Source organism: Sinohyriopsis cumingii, chromosome 10, assembly GCF_028554795.1.
Source record: "Sinohyriopsis cumingii isolate HCF-2022 chromosome 10, ASM2855479v2, whole genome shotgun sequence".
In the NCBI taxonomy this organism is placed as follows: domain Eukaryota; kingdom Metazoa; phylum Mollusca; class Bivalvia; order Unionida; family Unionidae; genus Sinohyriopsis; species Sinohyriopsis cumingii.
In genome coordinates, this window is record NC_142970.1 from 23,563,596 (window position 1) to 23,582,379 (window position 18,784).

At 36.4% G+C, this 18,784-nt stretch overlaps 1 protein-coding gene and 1 long non-coding RNA gene across 6 annotated transcripts in view; one reads left to right on the plus strand and one right to left on the minus strand.

Moving 5' to 3' along the window:
- Positions 1 to 10,920, minus strand: part of LOC149789723 (uncharacterized) — a 111,997-nt gene extending 101,077 nt beyond the window's left edge. The window contains exon 1 of the long non-coding RNA XR_016423713.1: positions 10,526 to 10,920. This is a non-coding gene — a long non-coding RNA (uncharacterized LOC149789723). The remainder of the gene's footprint in view (positions 1 to 10,525) is intronic.
- Positions 1 to 18,784, plus strand: part of LOC149789724 (uncharacterized) — a 168,568-nt gene that overhangs the window by 74,150 nt on the left and 75,634 nt on the right. The gene's annotated exons all lie outside the window — the stretch shown is intronic.

Here is an 18,784-nt window from a genome sequence, read left to right on the forward strand (position 1 = left end):
ATAGACCAGTGTCGCATACTTGAGATAGATTAGTGTTGTATACTTGAGATAGACCAGTGTCGTATACTTGAGATGGATTAGTGTCGTATACTTAAGATAGACCAGTGTCGTATACTTGAGATAGATTAGTGTCGTATACTTAAGATAGACCAGTGTCGTATACTTGAGATAGATCAGTGTCGCATACTTGAGATAGATTAGTGTCGTATAATTGAGATAGACCAGTGTCGCATACTTGAGATATATCAGTGCTGTATACTTAAGATAGACCAGTGTCGCATACTTGAGATATACCAGTGTCGTATACTTAAGATAGACCAGTGTCGCATACTTGAGATAGATAAGTCTCGTATAATTGAGATAGACCAGTGTCGTATACTTGAGATAGACCAGTGTCGCATACTTGAGATAGATTAGTGTTGCATACTTGAGATAGACCAGTGTCGTATACTTAAGATAGACCAGTGTTGCATACTTGAGATAGATAAGTGTCGTATAATTGAGATAGACCAGTGTCGTATACTTGAGATATATCAGTGCTGTGTACTTAAGATGGACCTGTGTCGCATACTTGAGATAGATTAGTGTCGTATACTTGAGTTAGATCAATGTCGTATACTTGAAATAGATAAGTGTCGTATAATTGAGATATATCAGTGCTGTATACTTAAGATAGACCAGTGTCGCATACTTGAGATAGATTAGTGTCGTATACTTGAGATAGACCAGTGTCGTATACTTAAGATAGACCAGTGTCGCATACTTGAGATAGATTAGTGTTGTATACTTGAGATAGACCAGTGTCGTATACTTGAGATAGATTAGTGTCGTATACTTAAGATAGACCAGTGTCGTATACTTGAGATAGATCAGTGTCGCATACTTGAGATAGATTAGTGTCGTATACTTGAGATAGATAAGTGTCGCATAATTGAGATATATCAGTGCTGTATACTTAAGACAGACCAGTGTCGCATACTTGAGATAGACCAGTGTCGTATACTTAAGATAGACCAGTGTCGCATACTTGAGATAGATAAGTCTCGTATAATTGAGATAGACCAGTGTCATATACTTGAGATAGACCAGTGTCGCATACTTGAGATAGATTAGTGTTGCATACTTGAGATAGACCAGTATCGTATACTTAAGATAGACCAGTGTCGCATACTTGAGATAGATAAGTGTCGTATAATTGAGATAGACCAGTGTCGTATACTTGAGATAGACCAGTGTCGCATACTTGAGATAGACCAGTGTCGTATACTTAAGATAGACCAGTGTCGCATACTTGAGATAGATAAGTCTCGTATAATTGAGATAGACCAGTGTCGTATACTTGAGATAGACCAGTGTCGCATACTTGAGATAGATTAGTGTTGCATACTTGAGATAGACCAGTATCGTATACTTAAGATAGACCAGTGTCGCATACTTGAGATAGATAAGTGTCGTATAATTGAGATAGACCAGTGTCGTATACTTGAGATATATCAGTGCTGTGTACTTAAGATGGACCTGTGTCGCATACTTGAGATAGATTAGTGTCGTATACTTGAGTTAGATCAATGTCGTATACTTGAAATAGATAAGTATCGTATAATTGAGATATATCAGTGCTGTATACTTAAGATAGACCAGTGTCGCATACTTGAGATAGATTAGTGTCGTATACTTGAGATAGACCAGTGTCGTATACTTAAGATAGACCAGTGTCGCATACTTGAGATAGATTAGTGTTGTATACTTGAGATAGACCAGTGTCGTATACTTGAGATAGATTAGTGTCGTATACTTAAGATAGACCAGTGTCGTATACTTGAGATAGATTAGTGTCGTATATTTAAGATAGACCAGTGTCGTATACTTGAGATAGATCAGTGTCGCATACTTGAGATAGATTAGTGTCGTATACTTGAGATAGATAAGTGTCGCATAATTGAGATATATCAGTGCTGTATACTTAAGACAGACCAGTGTCGCATACTTGAGATAGACCAGTGTCGTATACTTAAGATAGACCAGTGTCGCATACTTGAGATAGATAAGTCTCGTATAATTGAGATAGACCAGTGTCGTATACTTGAGATAGACCAGTGTCGCATACTTGAGATAGATTAGTGTTGCATACTTGAGATAGACCAGTATCGTATACTTAAGATAGACCAGTGTCGCATACTTGAGATAGATAAGTGTCGTATAATTGAGATAGACCAGTATCGTATACTTGAGATAGACCAGTGTCGCATACTTGAGATAGACCAGTGTCGTATACTTAAGATAGACCAGTGTCGCATACTTGAGATAGATAAGTGTCGTATAATTGAGATAGACCAGTGTCGTATACTTGAGATAGACCAGTGTCGCATACTTGAGATAGATTAGTGTTGCATACTTGAGATAGACCAGTGTCGTATACTTAAGATAGACCAGTGTCGCATACTTGAGATAGATAAGTGTCGTATAATTGAGATAGACCAGTGTCGTATACTTAAGATAGACCAGTGTCGCATACTTGAGATATATTAGTGTCGCATACTTGAGATAGACCAGTGTCGTATACTTAAGATAGATCAGTGTCGCATACTTGAGATAGACCAGTGTCGCATACTTAAGATAGACCAGTGTCGCATACTTGAGATAGATTAGTGTCGCATACTTGAGATAGACCAGTGTCGTATACTTAAGATAGATCAGTGTCGCATACTTGAGATAGATAAGTGCCGTATAATTGAGATATATTAGTGTCACATACTTAAGATAGATCAGTGTCGCATACTTGAGATAGATAAGTGTCGTATAATTGAGATATATCAGTCGTGCATGCCTAAGTGAAATCAGTCCCGCATAATTGAGATAGATCAGTGTCCCATACCTGATATAATCTTGGGATAACACAGAATTTGTATTGCCCGAGATAGATTTTGTTCATAACACTTTATATATAAACAAAATAAGGTTATATATATCCAGGTATTTACAATTGCACTAGCCCGACTCCATTAACTAGTGACTAGCTTACATTTGGTTCGGACAAGAAATTGTATTTGACGTATTTAAAGTCGGTGTTTAATAGCCTACGATCGTGGAGTGAAGCACAACGGAACATGCCCTATGACATTGGGAGTCGCCATTTTTCATAATATGTTCATGGTCGGGTGAGCTCTTTCGTGACTGTATCTTTAGTGGGGTTTCTATTCAACGGAACTTGCGATTCAAACTAAATGCCAGATATCATTCAACCTAGTCGATAGATGGGATAAGCAATGTAGGGTTAATTTTCACTTAATATATCATACATCACGGTACCTTTCACTTCGTGCATCGTTTTAATGTACTAGTGAATCTATGGAAAGGTTACCGTTCATTGAAAAAGCTTGCAGATTGTGCTGAATCGATAAAGATGGTTTATAATTTAATTTAGGTAATTTCATTAGTGTTTTTATTCAAAACTATGTTTTATGTTTTCACTACTTCTTTATGTTGACAGAATACAAATGTTGGTATGTCTGAAATGGAATTCCTAATGTCTATATTTTGGTCTAATACTTAAATTTCCATTCCTTCGCCAATGCGGAGAGGAGACAGGAAGTGAGTCACACGAGTTGTAAATATCGATGAGCACAGACCTATTCAATTTACAAATTAACTTTCACAATATCATCTATTTATGTATGTCTGTCCGTTTGTCCCTCTTTGCATGTCCGTCCCTTATTTATTTGTATAGCTCGCGCAACGCTGAAAAATGTTAGACTGTGTCATGAATATATATATATATATATATATATATATATATATATATATATATATATATATATATATATATATATATATATATATATATATATATATATATATATATATATATATATATATATATTGTGTGGTTGACTTTAATTGAGGGTATATGCCTACCTAGCTACTTATATTTTTACTAGGTTATTTTTTTTAACCAATATATTGCATAGCGGAATTACGAAGTGGTCACTGATCATTTTCAGACTAAATCACAATTTTGGATTTTTTGTGAATTCATTCAGGAACATTTTGGATTATATTATTGTGATACATCAAGACTGTTAACTCATCAAACTATTTGTACATCAGCAAAATTCAACATTGGAATTTATTCCGAACACCACTGGACTTCATTCGGAATACGCTCTAATTCTGGACTTGTGATATAATCTTTTTAGACCTTTTGGGGATTTAATTCACAGTACAGTACGTTTATTTTTTAATTTTCACTCCGTATTCCATTGATATTAATTATTTGTTGATTTTTACGACGCATATTGGTTCGATCTTTTATGTTACTTTGTTTAAGACCATAGAGTCGTGATTATTGGTCACATCTTAACAAGCCAAAGAAAAATTTATGTTTCTGGAAACTGTGGACGTTTCGCTGCTTTGGTAAGATGCGGTGGATATGGCATTGTTACGTATTCTATTTGGAAGATGTTGGTATCGTGAACAAAACTCAAACCTTGGTGCTCTTGTCTGATACAATACCACATCTTCTGATTGGTCGTAACATTTGTCCTTGGCGCGGCAAAGTAAATCATCGTATTCCTTCTTTTGCGGGGCCCCGAGTGGCCGAGTGGTCTAAAGCGCTCTCCGTTACGGATCACTGCCATCTCACCTCTGTCTGCGTGGGTTCGAGACTAGGATTCGGCCAATGTGGGTATGTAAGAAAGCTTGCCAGTAGTTTCTCGTGGGTCGGTGGTTCTTCCCGGTGTTTTCCAGGGTTCTTCCTCCAAAATAAATACTGGCCGCCATGTATAGCCTATCGTGTGCTGAAAAATGGCGTTAAACCCTATAACAACAACAACAACCTTCTTTTGCAACATTGCGCGCATAACATGACTTCCAACACTGGCTGACAAAACTAATCTCCTTTAGCTTGTGATCTGGTTCTTCTCAGTTTAGTCAAATTTCACCACGAAGCGGACAGTACATTTCCGTGTAGCAATGATAATCAGGGGAGTTGAAAATGTCGCGCTTAATGTAAACAGCCACAGCGACACTCAACCTAAGCCGATTGTAAGTATACAGCATACAATTTCATAGAGGTGACATTCATTATTATTCATTAAAAGACAAGTTATTACTTTTTTAATTTTTAACTTGTTATTTTGTACACATACTAATTCTTATGGCCCGATTGAAGAAGGTAATGTTAACCTCGACCCCGGAGGGATACATTTTATTGACATATCCACATCTGCAGTAACTAATTTTAAATATTTTGTGATGTAATTTGGGCAGACAAATCAATGAACCACGTGTCACATAGCCGTATGTCAAAACACACAAACACCTTTGATGTTTCCTATTTGTTCTTTTGGTGCATATAAGATTCCTCACTTGGCCCGCAGAATGTTGGGTGGGTGGGTATAGGATTGCCGGGGCAAGGTGGTTGGTGTGAAATGGAATGGGGCAGTGGCGTCACTACGGTTGGTGTCACCCAGTGCGGTAACTCATGATGTCAACCTCATGGACCTCCTTCCTGCACAAAAATAATAAATTTGTATAGACAGTCATGTACAGTAACTCATGGTGTCACCCCCACGGAACACTTCCTGCACAAAAGTCGAAAATTTTACAGACTGTCATTTGGGTGTCACCCCCTCTGATGGTGTTACTCGGTGCGGTCCGCACCCCCTCACCCCCCCCCCCCAAGTGACGCCACTGGAATGGGGGTAAGGAAAAGGGATACGGATCCAGTCATGTATAAAGAATATAATATCATGAGCGAATACTTTCATTATCTATCTAGAATGGGTCATCTATTGATATACTTCTAAGCTTGTAAAACTCACCCAACTTGCGATCTACCCCAATACCTCTATGGAAGAAGGCCAGCAAACTTTGCTCAAAGTATTTTAGTTTGGTGCATTTATTTGAAGGCTGAAGAGAGAGAGAGAGAGAGAGAGAGAGAGAGAGAGAGAGAAACCAAATAGATCATGCCAACGAAATGGTCAGTTACTTTTGGCCAAAGAGTATAAACGATTATTTATCCCACTGTTCCCTGCTTAAAACTTCTTTTAATTGTCCCAGTGTGTTGCCTTCGTCCGATTAAATCCGATACGCGATTATGGTTGATATATGGTTTTCTGCGTATTGTAAAACCTGAGACTGTTCTATTTCGGCACTTGAATCGTGTGTTTGCAAACGATATTGTGTCAAAATAAAGAGAGAGAAAAGAAACAGAAGCGAGTGGGCACTAAATACATATTACTCAAAATAGTTACAATATAAACAAAGTAAGAAATTTTCAAAAGATTTGCTTGGGGTTTACGTTTTGGATAGCTATGGTGAAAAGAAGTTGGTTACTCTGTTATCATCTCAAGTTATGATTAGATGAAAAATTATAATGTGCCCCGGTGGCGTAAGTGGTTAGAGCGACCGCCTTGGATGAAGGAGTTAGCGGGTTTGAACCCAGGCAGAATCATATACCAAAGACATATAAAAAAAATATTACTAGCATCTCTGCCTCGCTAGGCCCTCAGCATTAAGAGGTTCGTGTCAGGACTCGCCTGGTGTCAGGATAGTGTGACTGGGTGGGACATAATGCCACATGTCTGCAGCATAATGCTTCAGTGCTATATATCACTTATAAATAGCCACACTGCAAACATCGTAGCAATACGACTGACAAATTGTTAAAGCTTCGTTAAAATCCCCACAGAGATTATGGAATGTTCCCAAAAGTACGGTAGATAGAAGGACCCGTAGGTGAATTCAAAATGAAACATTTTTTTGCTTTATTTCGTTCTTACTCTTTGTAAGAGCCCTATGGATTTTACAGAGTTTTAATTATACAATGTAATTTGCGTTATTCGTCTGCAACGTACTGTATGTGCCTGACGTGATTGAGTATTTCAATCTTTGGATGTTGGTATTTTTAATTTGTGTATTTGTATAGACGTATGAGACTGGTGGGTAATATTTTTAGTTCTAAACCAGGTAATATGTTCTAACATTGCAATTAAAGCTATGAAGTGTTACATAGTTAATGAAACTGAGACCATAGTTATACAAAAGACATATTAGCTCGTACTCTGACATCATTTCGTGCTACGATATTTTTTGGTACCAAGATATAATACCAATAATTGTGTCTTTCGTGGCTTAGCTTTATAAGATAACGTTTGTCTAATTTGTCTATGACTATTAACAAGAAATAAAATAATATTATCAAATGAGAACCCAGAAAAGAAATTCAGCTTGGCTGTTCGTAATTATCTGCTTTCCTTGTTTTAAAATTAACAAGCCAGTCGTTTTCAAGTTTTCAAGATCATTGTTGTGTTTATAAACTTTCTACAGAATAATTTGTAGGAGAAGTATCATGAGTACAAAGTCTCTCAAGACAAGTTCATATTGTCTGCTATGTCGTTGACATAAATAAAAACTAGTAAAGCACGGAACCTTGGTGGACCGCAGCTTTTACGTAACAATAACCTCTTAACGTGGAAGGCCATGCATGGGTTGGCTCCAAACTCACTTAACCCAACCAACTTAACTTAAAATCACTTATGCATATCTTGGCACAGATCACATCAATTTTTTGTTCTCTTGTTTCAATCCACGAGAAGACCCCCAACTGTATGTGCAATCTATTACCGTCTTTAAGGTTGTACGAAAGATATTTCCAGTATGCAAAATTGACACGCTTTCATTTGTAATGCTTATTTCAGTGAGAAATGGTATTTTGATGTTCCGATTATTCTGTAACCTGAAGTTCTTGTGTAACTGTTTGTATCCTATGTTTGATATGTAATGGCGTCTTAATATCACTTCTATTTCGTGTTTGTATGGTTTGACACAAGTAAGTCTTATGTCAGCAGCGTCATAGTGTTTCATATTGCTTGCATGTTACGCACCTGTACCCTCTTGGCTATAGTTACAGATGCCCTGTTTATGTCCATTATCTTTTTCATCTTTTGAATGTTGTCAAGTGTCGTTTGATTTGCAGATGTACCTGTTTCTTAAAGGAACTTTTGAAATAGACCTGTTTTTATAACTGACAGTCTGTTTTATAACTGACAGGCTAAACAATTAAATAAAAGATCAAAGCATAGCTGATGAGTTTAGTTTTCCGAAATCATTTGCAATTTTAGTCTTATCAACGCGTTTATTTTACAGAGGCGGATATGTTGTTCTTATTGACATTAATTTTTCAAACCATCCTTTGTACGTAAATGTATAACATGGAAAAATACAAATATCTATAGTATTACTCATTTCTCAGTTTTAATATCCCAATTTTATTTTATGATGTTTCATTACTGCAAATAACTCGAATCGGGCAGGTATTTGATAATTAGTTTATTTTCCAGCCAGAGCTTTCAATTTGGAGGAATATTTTATCCAATTGTTAGTGTTAACCCATGTCGAACTACCTTTACTGGTTCTAAAAGTGGTGCTGGGAAAACCTGAATGAGTTTGGCCTGGTTAACATCGGAACTAATTACGTTAGTGTAAATGTCTGTATCACAGAACAACACTTTTTTTCTTTTCTTTCTCTATCATATTCTTTAATTTGTCAAAGTTGTACTTACTCTTTATTGCAGCTGAAAATTGAAACAACATTGGAACGAAAATCTTATTGGCCGCCAATGTCTTGAACGCCCGCACTACCTTGCTTTCACATGATTGTGTCACAACGGGATTTTTTTTTATCCTTTCGAAACATTTTGCATTTCTGAGAAATATTATCATAAGGACGCTGATTCGAGTTGGAATCCAGCTTCTAAAAGACTAGGAACAACTTTGCAACTTGAAAGAATTTTTAAGATAAACGTGTCCTGTAACAATAACTTTCGGTTTTCCTATGCAAGCTTTTATGGAAATGTTGAAAATTACTCAAATTATAAACTGATCGAATGCACATGATTTCCTACATTCACTCTCAAGAACCTGAAAAAGGAATTTTGACGAAGATGATAAACAAAAATTAGGGGGAAAAAATGAAATAAACAAGCAAATGAAACAACTATGAATCTAAATCGGTGAACTGATAAAGGGATTAATTGATTAAGGGATTAACTGATTTAGTGATTTGAAGCTGCTGCATGCTACAACACAAAAGAAGAATGCCGAATTTTAACTTCAATACTTTTTATTGAAGACATATACACTTCAATTTTCTATTGGTATTTTTGTGTCATGTAAAATCGTAATTCATTACTTTGAAATGGTAAATGTGCGATGCAATATGTATTTGGATATTCCAGCAGTAAAAGATATGAAGATGCAGAAAATATCACGACTCAGACATATCAGCGTATCGTGACACCTTTAGTGCAATGTAAACAATGTCCTGTTTCAGAAAGGCTAAACTCCGAGTAAATTATCTTGGGAGATGTGGAAGTATCACATGTCAGACTAACTATAAACTATAAAATAACAATATATTCTTTTACTTGATAAGTGTAATAAAAAAGGAAATAAAGGGCAAGTTTCAAGTTACCTTTATCTACATGGCAAAATAAGTACCTTTGCTGAGCATGTTAAAATCAGTCATAACTTCCTCACTCACATTCACTCTGAAATCAGCATGTCTTCCAAATTAAGTGTACAACTCATCTGTAGCCAAGTCCTTTCTTTCATCCTTCCATCATTGCATGTAGCATGTTGCGTGTTGAATTTATGCCTCAGCTATGTCAACATGAGTATAAACTGAACATGGAACATGCAATTTTGATACGCTAAACTCACTATCATGGTTTGTTTATCTTCATTTCAATGTCTGTTACATCCGAAATCAGTAACCCGGGACTCACGTTTTATGTGGCGCAACCTATTAAATTTGAGGTGTGATTTACACACCTTTTGCAACGTGTTCCTTTTGACGTGGCGTATTCATATTAATACATTGTTTCTGTGTTTTGCTATAAATTGCTAAAAGAAATTGATAGCCTTCCTTTAACTCTTTCTTTGCTGCTCTGTTCACATTGTTGTTGTTTGTTGTCGGCTCAACGCCATGTTCCAACACATGATATAATATACACTAATACATACAAATTAAACATGGGCTCAAAGTTCACGACGCTTTGTCGGCAATAACTAATAACGTAGAGTCCATGCATGCACACTCACCATTATAACTCTCAAAATGTGAATTTCATTTACGCACATGGTTTATACAGATACAGACAGACACTGAGACAGGTGTATTAGTGTCTCATAATATGAGACAGGTATATTAGTGTCTCATAATATATACACTAAAATTAACAAGACATGTAACAAGATATTTGTAATAATTAACAAATCCCTTTCACAAGCATATCAAAGGAACTCAAAACACGCTCACAAGTTGTACATTGGCAAGATTTATGTAAACATGTGTAAATTAAAACCTTTAAAAAGGATACCCTATTAATATTTAGATACGTAAAGAAAGTCAAGAAAGGTCTTAAAGGAGAAAGCAATGTTTAAACCGTATTACTTTTGGGAATATTCTTTATAATTATATCAGAGTAAGAAATTGCCCTATATCATTGCAATGCGTAATTACCTCACAGGAATTCGTCAGGTGACACGCATGCCGAGTCAGTCTTATCACAATTATCTCCCTTGTCGCCAGTGTCGGTATTGTATTATTCCACGTTGGTCGTTAGAAAATTATAGCTTGGTTTGACCCAGAGCGGTGTGCTTATGACTGGAAGATACAAATCATCGGTTGTAGCGCATGATTTTGACGAACCACTGAATAACAAGTGCAATTCAAGTTCAGATCGTCTACACTTAACAACAGTTTTAGTAGTGACTTTCGTCTGCAAGGAGTTGGAAGGCGGTACTGTCATTATGATTGACATGGTTAATTATAGAAAATTAGAAATATACAAAAAAAAATACTCTCTTGGCTCTACAGGGGAATGTTTGATAATACTTGCCATAATTAAATATATTGTCCTACCGTACATGTTACATATTGCTTCATTCCTCTTCTAGTGTGTTTCGGTGGTGATGGCTTAAAGTTGTTTCCTGTGCTGGGATATTCTAGTTTGTTGAGAGCATGACAGCTTGGTGATGTTTTTTAGTAAATGGCTGTTCTAATTTGTGTCTTGACTGTAATGACTTTAATTATTTTTCTAGCAATGGGCTGTTCTAATTTGTGACTTGATTGTAATGACTTGAATTATTTTCCAACACACGTCTGTTCTAAATTATGTCTAGATTATAATGTCGAGCTGATATTTTCCACTACATGGCTATTCTAAATTATGTCTAGATTTTATTGTCTAGGTGATATTCTCCAGTACACTGGTATTCTAAATTGTGTCCGGATCATCACGGCTAGGTGATATTCTCCAGTACACGGGTATTCTAAATTGTATCCGGATCATCACGGCTAGGTGATATTCTCCAGTACACGGGTATTCTAAATTGTGTCCGGATCATCACGGCTAGGTGATATTTTCCATCGATAAGTTGTGCAATTTTAATATACATAGAACAACGGCTTTTCCTCGGTAAGAAGACAGACGTGCACAAAAAAGTAAAACATACACTTCATGATTTACATGTCCTCCACCTAAATACTATTCATTTATTTAATTTATATTTCGTTAATAAATGTCACCAGGATATGATGTGACCGAAAACGAGAAAATCACGTAAATAGCCTTCTATTTTGCTTTTAGCAAATGCCCATCTAAGTGCATGAGGAAAAAAAACCCCCACGGAACCGCCTTTTTGTTTACGTCATAATTTAAGTTCAGAAGTTCGAATTTCGCACAGGTATAATAGGTTTGTCAATGCAAAGTACCCCACAAATATCTTAATCAAATATCATGTTTAATAGCACCCCCGCATGCAAAATCGTTTCTAATTTATTGGATTTTAAGTACATTCCAAGTGACATAAAAAATCAGTATGTCATTACATTCTCCACTCAACACTGAGTGTCGTCTTTCACCTCGCCCATAACTTTGAGCAAAAATAAAATTGGATGTAATGTTGTTCTTTTTTATATTTGCACGAGAACACATTCCTTTATATGTAATTGTCGGGCAGATTTTCTTGTGAATTACAATGCCGTATCGGTCCGTGTTTATAAGCTAAGACTGACATAGACAGAGAACATTCAGCCCATCATAGTACATTTTGAATAAGAAAGCGTGTGTGTCTGTGTGTATGTATGTGTGTATGTAGTGTGAATTTTTAAAGTAACTTAAAATATTTTAAAGTCATATCACCATATCGCTACGATGTCTGTAGAGAAACATCATACCGCAGACATGAAGCATGATATCCAACCCAGTCACGATATCCTGACACCAGGCCGACCAGTCCTAATCCAAACTTTTTAATACTTCTCGTACCATTTGTGTGTATTTGGTATCACTCGGTCCGGGTTCGAACCAGCGACCTCCCTGTCTGAAGTGGACGCTATAGCCACTAGGCCACCGGAGCGTCCGTTAAGAAACTATTAACTATTATATTCATTGCGAGCAATACACGATCTAAACTAAACATTGCGAGCAACAGTCAATCCAATCTGCTGGCAGATCACGGGGCTGCAGATCTAACTGTCTGCAGCTAGTAAAGTTAAAGAAAATAGAGTAACCAGATAGTGCAACTGATGAATGCTATTGAAAGTGATTATTACTGAAATGACCATTAAGTGCAGTTGAAGATATGGTCTTTTGTGTCATATGATTATAACCACGACAGCAACATCGAACGAAATGATTCGTGCAAATGTAAATACATGCAAATCACAGGTGTCAACTTACGTATGAATTCAGCTTCTTCTTCATGTATTTGGTAATTGGAATTCGAGTAGTTTGGTTTTTGAAGGATTAACGCCATTTTTCAGTACTTGACAGGCATACATGGTGGTCAGTATGTTTGGCAGCGAACGACCCCGAGATTACCCAGGCAATAACCACCAACCCATGAGAATATTATTATAGGGCTAAATTTAGTTATTTCAGGTGCTATGGTATTTATATTAGTTTTAGAAGAAAAGATATATTTGTGTATAAATTTTCTAAATTCTCTACATAAATTTAATAACAGTGTCTGTGATAGAGGAGTAACTCTACAGTCACTGTTAGACTTACAGGCAGAGATTTGGGGTCAATACTAGGTTACCAGCAGCTATTCAAATGCTATGGTGTCAAGTTACAGTCCAGAGAAATTGAAACAGAGGAGTCAGTAGGACAGTTGGAAGATGTGTTTGTAAAGCTAATTAAAGTCAATTATAGCAAGTTTGCCTTAATGCTTAAACATTAAAATTAGTGACCATTTGAAGGGAAATTTGAATCTCTTTTAGTAGGTATAAGGTGCTTAAAATAGAGCTGAGTAGTTTTAGTTTAATTTTGAAGTAATTTGCTCAAAAGGACAAAGTTTACAAGTAATTTCATACTCAAAATAATATTTTTGTAAATTCTAACACACAGCATCAGTGGGAAAAGAGTGTGTATGGAGAGTACATATATTGCTTTTTTTGGATTACAAAATTTAGATTCTGTGCATTTTGATATGTAGATTAGAGTTAGATAAAGGGTCTGCACCTAACACAATCAGACCAGAATATCAGTTTAGAATAGGTCTTCAGGGAATGTTTTCTCTGAAGTCCGCTAGGATTGTTTAAATAACCAGGTCAAACATAGTGCAGGGAGTGGCACTCACATTCATGATCATAGATCAGAGTGAGGCAGCTGCAGCGCACGTTCCTTTACTAACGAAAAAAAAAACCCAACAAAAATACAAGATCAAGAGGAAAGAAGACTATCTATAACAAGAATAAACAGAAGAAAAGAAAGAAAAACAATATTTACATCAACTGGAAGACCAAAAACATCAAACGGAACCGAAGCTGACCCATAAACAGAAACCATAGCAGGAAAACAGAGCAGCAGCATAGGAACAAAGGGATTCCATAGCGGCGTGCGCGGTAAGCACGCTAAACTGCCACACCACCAACAATAAGGTAGGGGGTTTATTTAAGCCAAACTAAACCTACGGGTAACATTGTGCCTTATAAAACCATTAAATAATCGAATTCTGAATACATTTTTCTGAACATAGTAACTAATAACCGACTAATACTCGAATAAATAATCATAACCCCCACCCCTAATCTTACCTAACCCAACTTTTTCCCTGACTAATTTTAATAACTCCCGACCACAAACGGACTAATGCAGGCCCAAAACAGGAGCTAGGAACCACACTAGCAATTCCTGGTTGAGATCCTTGAGACAACTTGTTGTCAAAAGATTTCTCATCAAGGGCAGCAAACGACAAAGTAATTCCCTTTTTTCTTTTCTTTCTTCTTTCTTTCTTGTTTTCTTTATACCTTTTAATAATACTAGACATTTTCCTCTTTAATAATAACCAAACTACAACTGATTTACTATTTAATAATACATCAAACTAATCAGCAATTACCTAATTAAACTAAACTATCTAATTCATACACCAAATTCAAGTTTGAATATTAATTTCGTGGTTTTACACATATAAACAACCACGGGCGGTACAACGCGAGTATCAAATTACTGAAACAACGCATTCCACTCCACTCGCAGACCGCCAGAATCTAACTAAACTAAACACTCGACGACCAATAGGAATCATCGTCTCAAACCAATATAGAAGACCACTTCTCCGCTAAATTAAAAAGCGCAAGCACTACATTAATCAAAAGCAAGTGCAGCTTACCCCGCTCAAACAAATCCGCGACCTAGTCTCCAATCAAACACAACTTGGCATCGCCCACTTCGGGTGATTAGTTAATTCCGCCAGTAAGATATATCGGAATCACTACATTAACCACAAAACAAGAAATAACCCCACGCACATAGAAAAATAAATAAATAAATAAATAAAATAAATAAATTAATAATAATAATAAATAAATATATAACTAAAAACCAAAAAAAACCATTAAAATACAATAAATAATTATAAACAGAATAATATAATAACAAGATAACAACAAACAAGCAATAAATAAAAATAAATTCTCACATAAAATAAAAATAAACGGAAAAAAGGGGGAAACACAAAACAACATAAAATGGCCACTAAAATAAATAAAATAAGACTTGATGACCAAAAAAGACAGGAAAGAACAAAACAAATTAGGAGAAAACGAAAAATGGATAAAGCTATAGATCAAATAAATAAAAGCGCAGACATCAGTCAAACGGAGGTACAAATGGGAATTTACCACAAACAGCTTAGAATCCAGAGAAATAAATATCCAGGAACTACAAGTACATACAGACACACAGAGGGAAAAAAAACAAACAAGCAGAATCACTAGATCAGCTATTAAAAAAAATGAAACACAAATCCAGACAATAGAGGATGCTATAAAAAGCAAAGTCACAAAGAACAAAAAACCAATTAAAATACAAACAGAATTAAACATACATCATAACGAACAGGGAGAAACAACAAGCGTTAGTCCCACACCTACAACGACGGAAACACAACCAACCAGGAAAAAAAATAAACAATCTGAACTAAACACAAAACGGACTGCAATCTCAGAATCAACAACTCCCAAAACAACACTTACACAAAGCAAGGAAGTAACACCACCAATTAGGAAACAAAATAGCCCTAAAACAACATCAGCAACAACACCAACAAATAAACAAACAACAGCAGCAACACCTCAAAAACAAACAACAGAAGGCCAGAACACACCAACACCATATCTAACAACATCACCCACAACAGCACATCCGACAACAACACAAAAAAATCTAAAATACCTACACCAATAAATACTAAAAAGAGAACAACTACAGGGATGACAACAATAACGACAACAGCCATCCCAATGATTGAACAACAAAGAATCATGGCAACAACAACACCAGGGACAACAGTCACATCAATGACTAAACAACTCAACCCAGCAACAACACCCAAACAAGCAACAACAAAGAGAACAACACCAAGAACACCATCTACAACAAAGACTCCCCAAGAGATAAACATATCCACCACTACTATTAAACCTAATACTAATACTACCAAAGTAAACAAACCAAAAAACAACACAATACACAACAGTCAACAGGCAGGCCCTTCTACAGATATAACAACCAATGAGATGACTAATTGAAGAGGCAGCCACGGAAGGGGACAAACTTAAACAAGACAGAGGAACAAGAACACCTAATTACACTATTCACAACAGTCAACAAGCTGGCCCCTCGATGCACATAACACCACAAGAACTGGAAGAAATCGAAAAAGCCATCAAAGAAGCAGATCAACTCGAACAGATGCCAGCCTATCACAACAATCTCCACAATGAGAATCACGAAGAAACATGCTCCAACAAAGGAAAAAGACCAATGAACAAAAAACAAATAATCAAAAAATCTGAACCACTTCAGCCACAAAAGGACAACCCAAACACACTAAGCAATATCCAAACGGAAACTAAAAGGAAACAAACAACTCAGACCCCAAACCACCAGAAGCAACAGGAAATATCAGGTAAGAAAATAAATTCTCTTTCAGACAATCAAATAAACCAAGACAGCGGATCACAAAGAACTAAAACAGGGCAAAGAAATCAGAACAACAACAATCAGCAACAACAGAAATACCCGTACCATCCAACTGAACTTACACTATATATCACAAGCCCAAACCCCAAATTCATCAGGCTAAGTAGTACAACAATAGCCGCATCTCTAAACAACAAACACCGAGGGACATACAGAATTATAAGGCCTAACACTGAATATATAGTGATATGGTGTACCACCAACAGGCAGGTGGCTGAATATTTGGAGCTAGACCAAATGGCAGGAATGAAAATCAAGATCCAAAGACACCATGCCGTGAACAGAAAAAAAACAGCCACAACAAACATCAGTACCAACAAAAACACTACCTCAAATATCACACAGGACGAGCTGAACAACAACAGAAAATCAATCCAAGGAACATTCAAGAATCCCACAGATAACAGCTGGCAAACCACAAACAGCGGAACCAGACACACAGACACCCCAAAAGCAAGCTTCAAAGCCATATTGAAACTAACGGGAACCTACAAGCACTACACAACAGCAGACATCGAATATGATCTACACTATTATAGCGTACCATACAAGAGAGCTATAAAACTTAAAAACAAGAAGGGACAAGAAACTACCACAGTACTACTGGAGTTTTACAACCCACCACCAAAAAACATCAAAATAGGACCCCAAGCTAAATTGAAACAGCTCAACAAATATATAAATAAACCTCGGTTCTGCACGAATTGTAAAAGATGGGGGCATTTCACCACCAAATGCCACTACCAAACCAGGTGCTATAAATGTGGAGGTCCACACAAACAACAGTGCACGTCAAAAATACAAAAATGTGCCAACTGTCTAGGAAACCACCACCCCAACTCTTACGAATGTCCATATACAAAAACAGAACACCGAACAATAGAAATAATGGAACAACAACAAATACCCTATTATGAAGCAAGGACAAAAGCCAAGAAACCACAACAAACAGTCACAGACACTGCAGCTACGACAAGATCAAAGGAAAAAAACATAACATCAGATATTGAAATCAATCCGCCAATACAAATACCTAACAAGCCGATAGGAAATAACACTCAAAGGAAAGATAACTCACAACTAGAGAAATATCCAACTAAACAACCACATAAACCAATAACCACAAATGTGGAACTACAACAACAAAACACAAGTAATAATGAAGGTTTGATAGATTCTAATCTAATACAAAAGTACATTGGGGCATTACAGAAAGGGGTCAAGCAAATAACAAAAAACAATGAAGTACAAAAACAGGACTTCTTACAACTTTTAATAAAACTAATTGGAACATTCTACCCCAACACTATTTAAAACTGAAAACTAAGGAACTACATAAACGCACTAAAATCTAAAATGGATACAGAAGACAGCACAGACAGTGAAAATAGGATACTCATTTGGCAATGGAACTGCAGAGGACTAAAAAAGAACCATGGGGAACTTTCTGCAGCCATTGCCAATACCAATCCTAAACCAAGCATTATTTGCTTGCAAAAAACCTATCTAACCAATGCAAACAATAAAATACCCAAAATTAGTGAGTACCATACAACATACACAAAAAATAGAACCAATAACACAAGAGGGGGAGGATTAGCCATTTATATACACAACTCGGTTACCGAAACTTATGAAGCTAATCCTACCATAGACCTAAATGGGAGTCCCATAGAGTATCTAGCCATAAATATTAAACTTAAAAATAAAACAATAAACATATATAACATATATGATCCAGGTAGCTCTAGCCTAAATCCCATACAAAACTATATAGATATATTTAAAGAAAGGGGTCAACACACAATTATCTGCGGAGACTTTAATGCACACAATCCAGAGTGGGGAGGCGACCATACTGATACCAGGGGGAAAAACCTCGAAAAGTACACAATGGAACATCAATTAGTAATACTAAACACAGGAACACCCACCAGATTAGACCCAGGAACAGGAAAGCTAACCCCTATAGACATAACTATTGCCACACCCAGCATAGCACTAATCAGCGAATGGGAAGTACTACATCAAAGCACCCTGGGCAGCGACCACTTCCCCATATGCACAACAATATACACACAAAAAACTAAGCAACAAACTAAAATCATACCAAAATGGAAAACTGAAAAAGCTGATTGGAATACATTCTACAAATCATTAGAAAAAATTACACTAGGGGAACTACATAACCACGACAACAGCCAATTTTATGAAGCCATAACTCA